The sequence below is a fragment of the Anas acuta genome, chromosome 5, assembly GCF_963932015.1.
Source record: "Anas acuta chromosome 5, bAnaAcu1.1, whole genome shotgun sequence".
Taxonomy (NCBI): Eukaryota; Metazoa; Chordata; class Aves; order Anseriformes; family Anatidae; genus Anas; species Anas acuta.
In genome coordinates this window covers 25676719-25689465 of record NC_088983.1, presented here as the reverse complement: position 1 = coordinate 25689465, position 12747 = coordinate 25676719, and the positions used below count along the sequence as shown (strand labels likewise).

At 42.2% G+C, this 12747-nt stretch overlaps 2 long non-coding RNA genes across 3 annotated transcripts; one reads left to right on the top strand and one right to left on the bottom strand.

The window, feature by feature from the left end:
• Nucleotides 1-1987: 1987 nt before the first annotated feature.
• LOC137857149 (uncharacterized) lies at nucleotides 1988-10021 on the bottom strand. Of its 2 annotated transcripts, XR_011096992.1 has the most exons (5): nucleotides 9459-10021; nucleotides 8944-9067; nucleotides 7728-7820; nucleotides 7066-7292; nucleotides 1988-4343 (listed from the first exon to the last, which is right to left on the bottom strand). It is a non-coding gene; the product is annotated as an uncharacterized lncRNA (long non-coding RNA). The 2 variants fall into 2 exon arrangements; XR_011096991.1 differs by lacking the exons at nucleotides 1988-4343; nucleotides 7066-7292 and having other exon boundaries at nucleotides 7449-7820; nucleotides 9459-10006.
• A 26-nt stretch (nucleotides 10022-10047) lies between these two features.
• Nucleotides 10048-12442, top strand: LOC137857150 (uncharacterized). The gene is made up of 2 exons (XR_011096993.1): nucleotides 10048-10129; nucleotides 10910-12442. It is a non-coding gene; the product is annotated as an uncharacterized lncRNA (long non-coding RNA).
• The last annotated feature ends 305 nt before the right edge of the window (nucleotides 12443-12747 follow it).

Here is a 12747-nt window from a genome sequence, read left to right as displayed (position 1 = left end):
AACCACCTCTCCTAACCTGGCCATAAATCTGACTTATTATCTCTCTTACATAATCTAAATCTGCTTCTGTGAAACCAAAAAAAATAAGGAAGCAAAAGCCTATTTGTGCTGTCAGTCACAGATGCATAGTGTAAGGCTTGTGCTCTGAATGTGAGATTCCCCGGACTCCCTTCACCCTGGTGTCTCTCACACTTGACCTATCATGCCATAACATCTCCCTGGCTCTGGGCTGTGCTCACAGGGTCAGGATGTGGATGGGGCTGCAGGGCTGTGCCACCATGAAAGGCCTGGTCCCAATGGACTGGTAGCGGTTGTTCAGAAAACAGAAGGATAAGTTCCAGAGGGAGGCAGCAGAAAGCCAGGCCACTGATTTTCTTTGCGCCTTTGGGACACTTTTAATGAATTCATTATTGTTGTCAGTTTTCTTCTGGTAACTACGTGGGATTTATTAGGATACTGTACCACACATACTGATTCTGCTGCCTGGATGGTTGCCCTGTGCACTAATTCACATATTGTCTGATTGCTAGTAAAGAAAAGGATATCAAGGATAAATTGTTAATACAACATGCTGTTGCACTCCACTCTCACTTGTTCTACAGGAGATGGAGAGTCTGCAGCCCCTCTGAGTGAAGACATAGAGTGCTGCACTACCCTCCCATGGAAGAAATTTCTCTTGAAGTATAACCTGAATAAAAGATTTATTTTTTTCTTTGACTATCCAATCAGAAGTACTTGAACTCAGCACTACATGTCTGCAACATGTTTCAAGCTTCACTTTTATTATCTCCTGAGGTTGTCTAAGATGCTCCTCCCACACACTTTGTTGTGAGTACATGAGAACTGAGGTTTTTGAAGGTATTAAAGAACAATACCCGTGATACGCCACATTTAAAATCATCAGTTGAACTCTCTAGCCTCACCTGTTCATCTTTATCATACTCTCTCCTCTTCATTCCCTTCTTCCTGATAATGTAGCAAAGGCATACCTTTTGTTTCTTCCTATGGTCTCACCTCTTCTGTTAACACTGTGTAAAACCCGCTGGAGCTCCTGCCATCTGAAACCATCTTCTGTTGTTCCTCCACTTCAACTTAACTAAACCTCCACTATGAGAAAATATCATCTCACTTGTCACCATCTCTTCATTTTTCTTTTCCTCTGAATTTATTTATTGCTGAATGAATAGCGCCTGATAACTCTGCAGAAGCATTTGGGGGTGCAGTAGGCAGGAAAGGTGGGAACCCACACAGAATGATATCTTCTGACTGATGTGCTCTTGGAAGTTCTGTCATTGGTTCAGAAATACCAGCAACATCAGGTATAACTGCCCCATTTCTACTGTAAGGCCACCTGCTATATGAACTAGTCATAGCAAATTTATCAGAGGTGTTTTCATTGCTCTTTTAGTCAGAAGGAGGTAGTGTGAGCCCGTTTGGAGATTCTCTTGTGAAGTATCCAGTTTAGCACACGTTTTCCCCTCATTACATACATGTACAAGTAGATCCTTGTGATGCTGATGGAAATTACATATGTGTGCACTTAGAGGAAAGTATAGATCTATACATTGAAAATTACTTCAGAAAACAAACTGACTTTCTGGACACGGACTTTGCAGAGCTGAGAAGAAGTATATTTCAAGCAATGTTCCCTGCATACCACATAGTAAAGGAAAGAGAAGGCTAGGGAGTGAGGGAGGGCAGAGATCTGGATTTTATAACTACTTTTAATAACAACCATGGAGGATAAAACCTGCAGAGTTTTGAATAGCTTCAAAATCACTTCTCACCTCTGGTTTTGAAATCTCCAGCCCAATTATTTGTTTACTTGATAGTGCTAAAGTCTTATTCTCCATCATTATTTGCTTTCTAGTAAAGAACCAAAAGAGCTGCAATCCAAAGGTAACCACACAACTAAATCACTTCCAGATGATAAGTCACACTCTGATGGTGAAAGCAGACTTTACAGTTTCAGTGTGCCAGGTAATATATGGCAGTCACCCAGTTCCTATTAGGTTTTTGTAACAGTATATACACATACTTTTTTTTTTTTTTTTTTTTTTTTTGAGTCGGATTAGGGTCAGCTAATAGCACATACATATAATGCTTAGCTTGATTTCAATCAGAAAATCTCTCCCTCAAAAGAAAAGAAAATTCTTAAGCATCTATTATCCCCATCACTCAATACACAAAAATCATATTAGCAATTTGTGACATTAAGTGTCCAGCAGTTCGAATAGCCAGCTTTAGGAGTATGGAGTTTAAATACACTCCCTCTGTGTGCATGTTTGCGATGCGATGTTTGAGTACATGACCGCTTCTTGCCTTTCCCACAGGATCACTGCCTCTTCATCGTTGAGGATGGGCAGCATTAATTTATTGAAAAGCCGTTCAGTATTTTCCTTTCTCCATATGTTTAACATGTGTCCTAAAAGCCTATTTGCCACAGATCTTGATCAGAAGAAAGAGTTTTTAATTTAATTTGCAAAGCTTCCCATGGTCTTAATGACTGTAGTCTCTAAGTAGTTCACAAATGTGTATTTATTTTCAGATCTCCCTTATGATTATCATCCCTATTTTACAGCTGGGTAACAGAAGAGCTGAGAGGTGCAGTGATTTGGGGTGCTTTATTTAAGACTCCAGGTTCTAATTTGTCAGGGTACTTACCATTATGTAATTCTTTAGATATTCAGAGCAGAGATCCCATCGAGTTCTGCTGCAGCTGCGAGTGCTCAGCACTTCTCCAGATCAGGCCCTGGAGTCTTAAGCCAGGTATCCACGTAACTGGGAACGTGCAATTAGTCACCATGTGTGCAAAACTTGGTGTAAGAACTTATTATTGGAGTAGAAGAGATTTGTGGCACAGTCAGGCAGGGTTGTATCTAGTTCTTCAGATTAGTATTCAACAGCTTTAAGCAAGATATACCCCACTGATTTGCCCTAATCAAATGTATTCAAAAAGCCTTATTGAACCTACAGCAAATGGATAGATAGTGTGGGTAGACTATGGCACCTCTTACACAATCCTGAATCATCTTGACAGAACCCAGTCTGTGGCTGAGCACAGACTGACACAGTTTCTGTGGGAGAAGAGTACCTTTTCCTGCAAATAAAGATGTGTTGCCTATGAATATGTGCAAATGGGGAAAAAGCTACACAGCTTCAGCTCTGGCACTTTCCAACTTCTGAGTGTTTGTTTTGGCAGCTCACAGAGTTCTTTTAACAGAGTGTTTGTAGGTAATTTCCTAGGTTCTTAATGAAGCAAAGTGGAAAAAAAAAAATCTATTATGTGGCATCATATTAACACCTCTATGCCTCACACTAGTGAGGTTAGCTTTTAGCTTCTCCATATGCATTTATCATACCCTCTGAGATGATGGGGCAATTTATAGCAATGCAAAGTTGCCAACTCCTCTGTGGACCAGAGGCCACTTTTGCTGTGAGATGACATCGGAGCAGTGCCCTGACACAGGGGCCTTGTTATCTGGAATGGCTAGGGAAGCGGCTGCAGTCTCTTACAGAAGTTTTTCCACACCAAGTCTGTCTTACACACCTCAAACCACACCTGTCCCATTTCTGTTCCTTCTACATCTCTGTATCCTTATTCTCCAGCACTGCTTTCTCTCTCAGACAACTGCCATTCTATTTTCCCAGCCACTTCCAGTCACCAATCTTCCCTTTTCTCTACCAGCCTCTTACCTGAAAGCATTGGTCTCTCGTGTCTGCATTTCTTGTCACAGTCCCCCTTAGGTCCCCCAGCCTAGCTCTCCACCTCCTGAATGCAGCTGATTAGCTTCAGTCTTTTGCCCACGTGCTCAGTTCAAAGCCTTATCCTCATTTCCACATCCAGCTGCTCTCTTCTCACATTTAATACCCAGTCTTCATGTCTCTCTCATTACCCTCTTCTGCTTTAGTCTCCCTGCAGCTACAGAGCCTCCCCATAAATGCTGAAGAAGGAAGCCTTCTATTGGGATAAAACTGCCTTTCATCATCCATGTTTCCCCTCCCTACTCCTGCTACATTTTTTAATTACATCCCTTCAGGAGGGTCCACTTACATTTTTACCATCAAAAATGAAGCATTTCTTTCCCATACGTATATTCTTCTATTTCTGGAGGCAGTCTGTCAGGTTAATGTTACTTTTCTCTGGCTGGATAAATGCTTATACGTGCAGTGTTCTTAATGCCGATGCTGTGCTTCAGTGTCATGTAGCTTTTTAATGGTCTTTCAACAGGGGTTTGAAGGAGAGGACGGAGAGTTGGGGCCACCTCATGGATTTCTTTTTGAGCTACCTCTGACGAGTTCAGAACAGATACGACTGCAAGAGTCTGCCAAGCCAGATGCTCCTGGGGGAAAAAAAAAGAAAAAATAGTAGCAATGGGGGGCAAAAAGGCACACACTGCTGCTACAGGGCTCAACCTTTAAACATAAAGTTTTAAAATTTGTATATGTTAAAAGCTTTATCTTAAGACAAGAAATAAGTAAACAAATATATACACACAGAGACACTGATACAAACACAGACAGCATTCCACTGTCACACATGCATCCTTATAATTCATTTTCATTTTAAATGTGGAGTTTTCACTTGGTTGGTCACTGTTGACAGTAATGGGAGTGTTGCTTGCAATAGGAGTGCCATACTGATTCCCTCAGCGTAGGCAGAATTCGTCTGTTATGTTTGGAAGGGTAGAGCTGAACTGATGACAAATATTTTCTTACAGATTTATTAACTGCAAATGTGATTTAAAATGAGGAGAAGAGGGGGGATAGCCCACACTGCCTGATGTCCCATAACTTCTATTCATGCTTTTAAGTTTAGTCCATTATCCCTTGAAGTCAGGGGAAGGTTTGCACTGAACTGAAGAAGAGATTGATCAGGTCTTCATGTGAGTCCTTCAGTTTGGCCTGTATTGAGTGATGGATGAGGTGAAGTACCGGACATGAGTAAAACTTTCTCTCGCCTGTGTAGTTCTCGTATAATAAGAGATAAGCACAGGAAAAAGCTGCAAACATGGTGGCATAATAATCCTCTGTTTTAAAATGGTATCCTATGTGTGTGGCTCTTACCCTTATAGACATATACATTCATAAATAAAGTCAAATATCAAAAAATATGCTGACTAGTAACAAGGTAATTAGTCAACCAAATGTTCCAGAACTGTCATAAGGAGGAAGAAATAGTGATCTCAAGTTACTTCAGCCTGCCGTCAATATCAGGTTGGAGTGTGAGCATGATGCTAAACTATTTCATATGCTCCACACATGAAAATGGAGAAGGAAAGTGATGAGCTCTTTATATGCCTCTTTCCAAATAAATTTGGAGAAGAGCTTAGGAGGTTAAGCAGGTCCCAGGTGGTTTCTGCTGCTGAAATAGCCTATTGATGCTTTATTTTTCCCTTTAGATTTTCCACTACATTAAACATTTTAAACTACCAAATATTTCTTTTTAAAGGGGAATGGAATGAAAAGATGTCTTACATGATTTATTACAAATTCAGAGGGAAATACTCCCCTTGTAAATAGCTCTAAAAAAATCGCATCATCAATTTAAATGTTGGCATGTTCAATATTAAAAGGTCATATTGTACTGAAGTTTCCCATTCAAATGAGCTAATTTCAGTGGGAACTGATTGGAGTAGGGGCTTGTGCTTTCTAGCAGTTGATCTATCTCTGGGTTTAATTCTGTGATTTTCAGTGCAATTGGCAATTATTTTTTCTGGGTCAAATTGGTTTACCCCATATTGCCTCTGCAAGTTCTTATGCCACAGCCAGCGTTTCACCAAGTTTCCTCAAGGGCACCATGCAGGTACCTGGGACTGAAACCTCTGCGAATCCCTACTGGTGCCTCAGGGTCACACAGATGTCATGGTATCCAGGGGGACAGGATCAAGAGTGCCCCTGGAAGGGCCTTACCTCGTCCTTACTTTGGTCTCAGCACATGCTTTTCCCATTCCAGCTTTGTGCTTGGGCTCAGCTTGGAGGTTTAACTTTGCCACATGCAAGCAGGTTCCAAGCACAAAGCCAACTGAAATCATGTCATCAGCTGTGTCCAGTCTGGAAGTGTCCATAGCACTGACCCTCCAAATGACCTTCACCTTTCCAGCCTAGCCTTCTCCCACCAGCCCATGTAAAAAACAAATTCTTGTGCTTCCAGAGGTGACCGCCTCTGTACCAGAGCCAGCTCAGCCGCTGGGGAAAAGCAGCATGCATTCCCCAAGCCAAAGGATTCCCGGGTGTTCAACAGTTAAAGCATCAAAACCTGTAGAGTACCTCTTATCACGAGCATGGACTAGATTTCCACTGAAAAAATAACACTGTTTTGATTGTTTTATGTTTTGTTTATATATTTTTGATTTTAAAGTTCATGTTTATTCAGGGATTTTTTTGCCATTAAACTCAGTGTTCTGGAAAGAAATTACTTCATTTAGAGAAAATATTCAGCCCCTTTTCTGTCTTTCTGCTTCTATTCAATATGAAAAGGATATTGTAAGTGCATATTCAGCTGAATATGCGGTTTGGCAGCGAGCGGCTATTCAGCTGCCCTGCTTCTACCTCTGAGTTTATTCAGGTCATAAAAGAGACATATAAGCATTTGACTTAAGATTTATAGTTACATTAAATGTATCAGAAGCTTTTTGTACTTAATATAAAACACACTCTAGCAGCTCAGCATCGCTTTATTCCACAATACAGTCAATATTAGACATGTTGCCTCCTGTAATTACTTACATTAATAGCCTCAGGAATAATGGAAAGTGAGTTAAATGTCAGTGTGGTAGATGTAAATAAGACTTTTCAGTACATATAATTTTGAAATATTGCATGTCATGAAATTTGTACTTAATATTTCTCTATTTAGTAATTAAGCAATAACCCAACAAAACAAAGGACATCCTCACATAAACACAGCATGGGTCAGACTTTGCTATAAATTCAATAAAGAGCTTGCCTTAGGAATTTAATTTAAATTCCATGGAAGATTCAACCCAGCCCTGACTGAGTGGGAAGGTGAGGTTATGGACCTTTACTCCTGCACCCCAGAAGTAGGCATGCAGCTTTACTCACCTCTGGGGCATGCATCAGTCCAGAACTGGAGGCTGATCCATAACCATCTTCTCCACAAGCCCACAGGGACCTCTGAGCTTCCTGAAGGAACACGGCAATGACAGGAACCCTGGGCAGCTCCCAAAGGGAGTCTGACTCATTACTCACTCCTTTTCTTCTCCTGTGTTTTCCAACCTGGACTGAGGTAGCTCTGTGCCATTCTCAGTCCTTTAACGGTTGTGCTCTCCCTAGGGATGAACAACTGCAGAAATCAAATAATGTCCTGCTCCTACTCCCGATTCCTCAACGTCTCTATTGCCTACTACTTCTCCTGCAGTTTAAGTGCAAGGCAGAATCATATCTGTTGTGATTATTGTTGTACAAAACTTACAGGAAGATATAGTTTTATTTTATTTTATTTATTTATTTATTTTAACAAAATACTACAGCCCTACATAAAGTGTGTGTGGATGTGGTAATTATAGCTACTGACCTCTTGGTGGCAGAATGAAGTCTATAATTATAAATAACGTACTGAGAAATCAAAGGATCACAGTAACTTGAGTTAAATTTGCCTTCTGATCTATTTGAAAAGTCTTCATTAAAAAGATAAATAGCAAAAAAGCTGCCCTGGAACTAGATCTGGTGTACAGTAATTGCAAACAGCTCTGAGCATTACATACGGTATGGCTCCTCCTAGTGAAACCCTGCACAAACAGTTGATGACTAATTTTCTTCCCTTACAGTACTTCCGTCATGTCTTGACCTGTAGTTGCCTAAAAAAATAAATAAATAAATAAAAATTTGTACTTTTGCTTCATAAACAAACTTCTGCTTTCAAATGTGTCTGCTTGGCTGCTGCTGGCTTCTGTGTCTCCTTTACAAGTATATGTTTGTCAGTCACCATTCAGGCCATTATAAATCAAAGAACTGACTCAAGGAACTCCAGAGTGAAAGCATAAGCTGATAGAGTTTGAGTTAAACAAGACAATTGTCATCTGCTATAGAGTATAAAGCTACTTTCATACCTTCTGGTAGCTTCTACTCTCTCTGGAAAGCAGAGCAGGTAAACCATAAGGCAGTACTTGTCCCTATGACTCCTAAAATAGTGCACTTGGCAGTTGTACTGAGAAAATAAATATTTTGTCTAAGCTATTTCATCTGTTTATCATTATATTTCATTGATATTTCATTCAGTTATCAAATATGATTTTGTGTAGCTAGCTTAACCAATTTTGTTCTAATGATAATTTAGTCAAAAATAAGTGCTGGCAGCAAAACTAAAAATAAGGCCACAGGGAGACAATAATCCTCATAGCTAGTCAAATTAAATGTGGAAATGACCAACCAAAGAGTTTGATGAAATTGTGAAGAATTCATAACTTGCTACAGCTTTCTGGCAGGAAATTCTGAGAGCTTGGGTTCGTTACAGGAGATTGAGAAAAGTTTCACATTTCAAAGAAGGTGATTAAAATAAACTTTAAAATATTCCCCTGATATCTGTAGGAGCCATTGACAAACAGAATCTATTTCTAGCAAAATAAATAAATCCCCAAAGCAAAACAAAAATACAGCTAATCTATTTGTTTGCCAACTAAAGGGCCTGTCCAGCCCAGGCTAAAATAGAATTTAAGTGAGTGAATTAAAGGCACTCTGTCACAGAGCTAGTGCAACATGGGTGTACAAAGTAACTTGCACATCTTTTACAAATTCAGGCCTTTTCCATGTTCTGTATTTAGCTGCCTCTGTTAACTCTTCCACACAACATGGAAAAAGAGTTGTTCAGGATTGAGAGCTGGTGCAGTTCAGAAATATATATATACATATGTAAATAAATAAATAAATAAGAATTGGTCAGGATTCCTTGCACAGGAGAGATTGCTTACAGTAAAAACTTACTTTTGTCCTGAAGCAAGAATAAGCCTCTGTCTAGATCACCAGACATGAAGTTATGGAACTGAAGCAATGAGGAGGCAAAGTAAAAGAATTTTTTCCCTTGCTTCTCTGCACGTCTTCTTTCAGGCTGTTTAAAGAAATCAAGGATATTAATTAATTCAGTCTGTGGCCAGTTCTCTTCTGTATCCTAAATCTGACAGCATATCTTTCCACAATTACTAAACTGGAAGCTGCCAATGGCTGCAGAAAAATGGACTGTAATCACAGCCCTCATACAGCAGGAGTAAAAAGCTGTGACAGTCCTGCTGAGCAGGAAAAATCACTACTGGTGCAGAGATCAGGATCATACAAGTTGGCTCTTTTATTATTAATCTTTTAGGAACAGATCCTGAAATAATGAATAAATTAAAATCTGAGTTACAGTTGAGTGGTGGGTGAGATTTGGACCTTGAAAACTCCCCCACATACTTGTTTGACTCTTAAGTTAGGGTCTTGCCACTGCGATCCCATTGCATTACCTGTGACGGATGCAAAGCTGCGACTGATGAGCAGTTATTCTTCCCTTACAATTAGATAGGAATCTATTATGGAAATCTAGCTGGCTATTTCTAGACTTTCCTGAAATGATTCTCTAAACACAGCTGCCTTACAGTCATGGTAAACATTCTTCACAAAGGCCAGTTTGCTCTGCAGGCCCCAAGGAATGTGACAGCTTGATACCTGGATAAGCCTGGGCTCAGTTTCTGTTTCTACAGAAAAGCTGGGGTCTCTAGTGGATGTTGGTAAACAAACCCCGGAGCCATTGCTTGATGTGGCTCATAAGCTGTTACTCAGCACCTTGTAATATGGACCTGGATGTGACCAAAATGACAGGCAGTTAAAAAACAATAACAACAACAAAAAAAAACTGTTTCAAAAATACTTCAGATGAATAAAAGCACACAGTGAGCTGCTCCTGAGCTATGCCTAGCTATTTGGCTGTTACACATGTCCTGGCTCCACCGCCCAGGCAACAGCAGCTGCAGCTTGTAATGGGCACAAGGCCTCTTCCCCAGTGTCCCCATAGAGTTTTTATAGCCTCTTACAGGGTGGAGGGAGGGAGACTGGGCCAACACCTGTAAGCCGCTCCTGCTGTCACATACAGAAGGCAAAGACATTTTAATTTTTGGTGTCTGAAAGCTGAAGCCAGGTAGTAGATTCAGGCTAGAAGTGGCATACACAGTCAGTACTGTTAACCACCAAATTTTTTAACCACTAATTTTTTAACCACTGTTAAATAAGTGTATTTAAAGAAGCATGTAGTTGCACAGGAGTCAGTGTCTTCCTAGTCCTTCAGTATCTAGAAATGGTACGCTACAGCTCAAGCTGTGGTCCTGGAGCAAGCACCGCCTGGCAAAGTGCCATGCTCTTTATCAAGGTGGTGAGGAGATGGATCCCTTTGAACTTGCTGCTGCTTTTCTGGGAGCTTCTGTTTGCTTTTGTGATGAGGAGACCATACAGGGAGTGTTGGAAAGGACTTAGGTGAAGAGCTATTATCATTCCTGCTGTAGGACCAATTCCACCTTCGTGACTAAGACTGAACAAGACTTACTGCCAAATAAGACACTACTTACTTTGGTGCATGGTGATGGAATTAAGCCCAGAATAAAAACACCTGGAAATCTGGGCTTGACTGTGCACGTGTTGGGCACCGTGTGGGAAATGCCAGGCGTGCCAGTGCCAGGCAGCCTCCACACCCACTGGCAGCCTGTAGCAAGCTGGGGACAGTGGGCTCTGCCCACTGCTGGCCACAACCATGGCATGGCAGCAGCAGGAGGGTTTCGGTGCAGCAAGGAGGAGAGAGGCATTTCTCAGCCTTTATGTCACTCCCTGCTGTGTATACAGTTTATCCCTTCATTCCAGGGATGATGATTGTTTGTTCTTTGTGGACAAAGGATTTCTCACTCTCTGTATCCATTTCATTCAACAGTGACAACTTTCAGCCGGTGGAAGCCTTCCCCAGTACATCACTTCAGTGACCTTAACACACCATTTTTCTGAGAGGACGTCCACCTTCCATGCACTATGATCACCTAGAAGAGACTGTTTCTTCATAGATTATTGGGAAGATTTTCAGGTGTGTCCTCAAAGGCAGACAAACATAATGACCTGAAAAAAAAGGGCAAGAAATCAGATGAGATTTCTTAGCTGCTTTGAGAGCAGTCAGCTAATCAGACCTTCGGAAGGGCTATGGGTCTTCCTTAGTGTTGAAGCATAAAGTTAAAACTGTAATCCTGGGACTGGCAGAGGGGAGGGTAGAAAAAGAGAAGCCAACTCTCAGTGAGAGATATGCTGTTACTTTTGAAGCATATTAATCTTGTATCCTGTGGTCTTGCTTTACAGCAAATAGGGCAATCATCATCACCACCATTAATACGGGATGCACTTTCTTTCAGGCAGATGCCACCATGGGCTGGATTAGTGACAATGCCTGAATCTGTCGTTTTTTGTGGTTTACTAATAATTTTTAAAACTACATGATTGACTCTGATATATGGGGGAGTGTTAGATATAAACACTGCACTGAGCCCAGGATTGCCTTCATGCTGCGAGCAGAGATGTGGGAAGAGAGAGAGAGAGATAAACCCTTGGTATATGAATCCTCTCTGAATTACAGCGCCTGCAGCCCTGTCAGGGCCTAACAGAATGTGAACCATGCCCCAGTCTCTGAGTCTGCAATGTCCCATCCCAAACGCTGCAGATGAGTTTAATCACAGAGAGGCCTGGAGCGCTTTCCACATTGGAAACAACCAGTCTCTGTGACTGAAACGAAAGTGGAAAATTCCCAGCACAGTTAAGCTCAGAGACCTTCCTCCACCCCAACCGCCCAGAAAGCAAGGGTTATTCTAACCACACATCTGGGCCACCACACTTAGAGCAACTTCGGGGAGGCTGCCGAGCTGCTTCGCTGTTGTATAAGAGAAGCCACGCTTTAAGAGAATGGCTAGCAGGCAGAAGGGGAAGCCCGACAGCTGTGTCTGCAGGAGCAATGAGGACCAAGCCATGCCGCAGTCCCTGCTAAAGCCTTGTTGGAGGGGTCAAAGGTGCCGGCACAGCAGCTTCAGTGGTGCAGAAGCACACAGCATGCGACCACATGCACAGAGCAGTGCACACTAAACACACGTACTCACAGATATGCACCAGGGCAGTCTGAGCCCCCTACCCCTGTCCCATACACCCCTACACACGCACACACTGCCCTGTGCACCCTCTGCTCCCCAGGAGAGCAGTCTCCCAGGAAGGAGAGCAGTCTCTTTGGCCCAGTTGTGCCTTGCAAAGCAGGGGGGGGACCTGTTACTATTATTTTTAAATCACTTTGTGAAAATAGAGGATTTGAGATTTGCAGTTTGGCTGTAATTCAATGCTGGGACAGGCACCTTTCATTACCTGCCTGTTTCCTTCACCCCTGGAGGTGCTTTCCCAGGGCCAGAGAGCAAATACCTACCACAGCTGGGGGGCAGATCTGCCCTCCGGGATGGCCAGGGTCTCCCACGACACCAGGATCCCACCCTGAGGCCCTCGGGACTTCCCAATATCAGCCCCACAGCTGGGGCATTTCGCTCCCAGGGAGATCTCCGGCGAGCAGGATGAGGCGAGTATTGCTCCAAATCGCTTAATCGCTCTTAAGATCAACCTGGCAAGAGAATAAGCTCAGGAACAGATAAATCTCCTCTTCCCTAAGGAACAAAGACGCCGAGAAGCCCCAGCTCTCCTGCCTCCCCTCCCGGCAAATTCAAGCAGCCCCGCAGAGGGAAAGTCGTGGGCAGA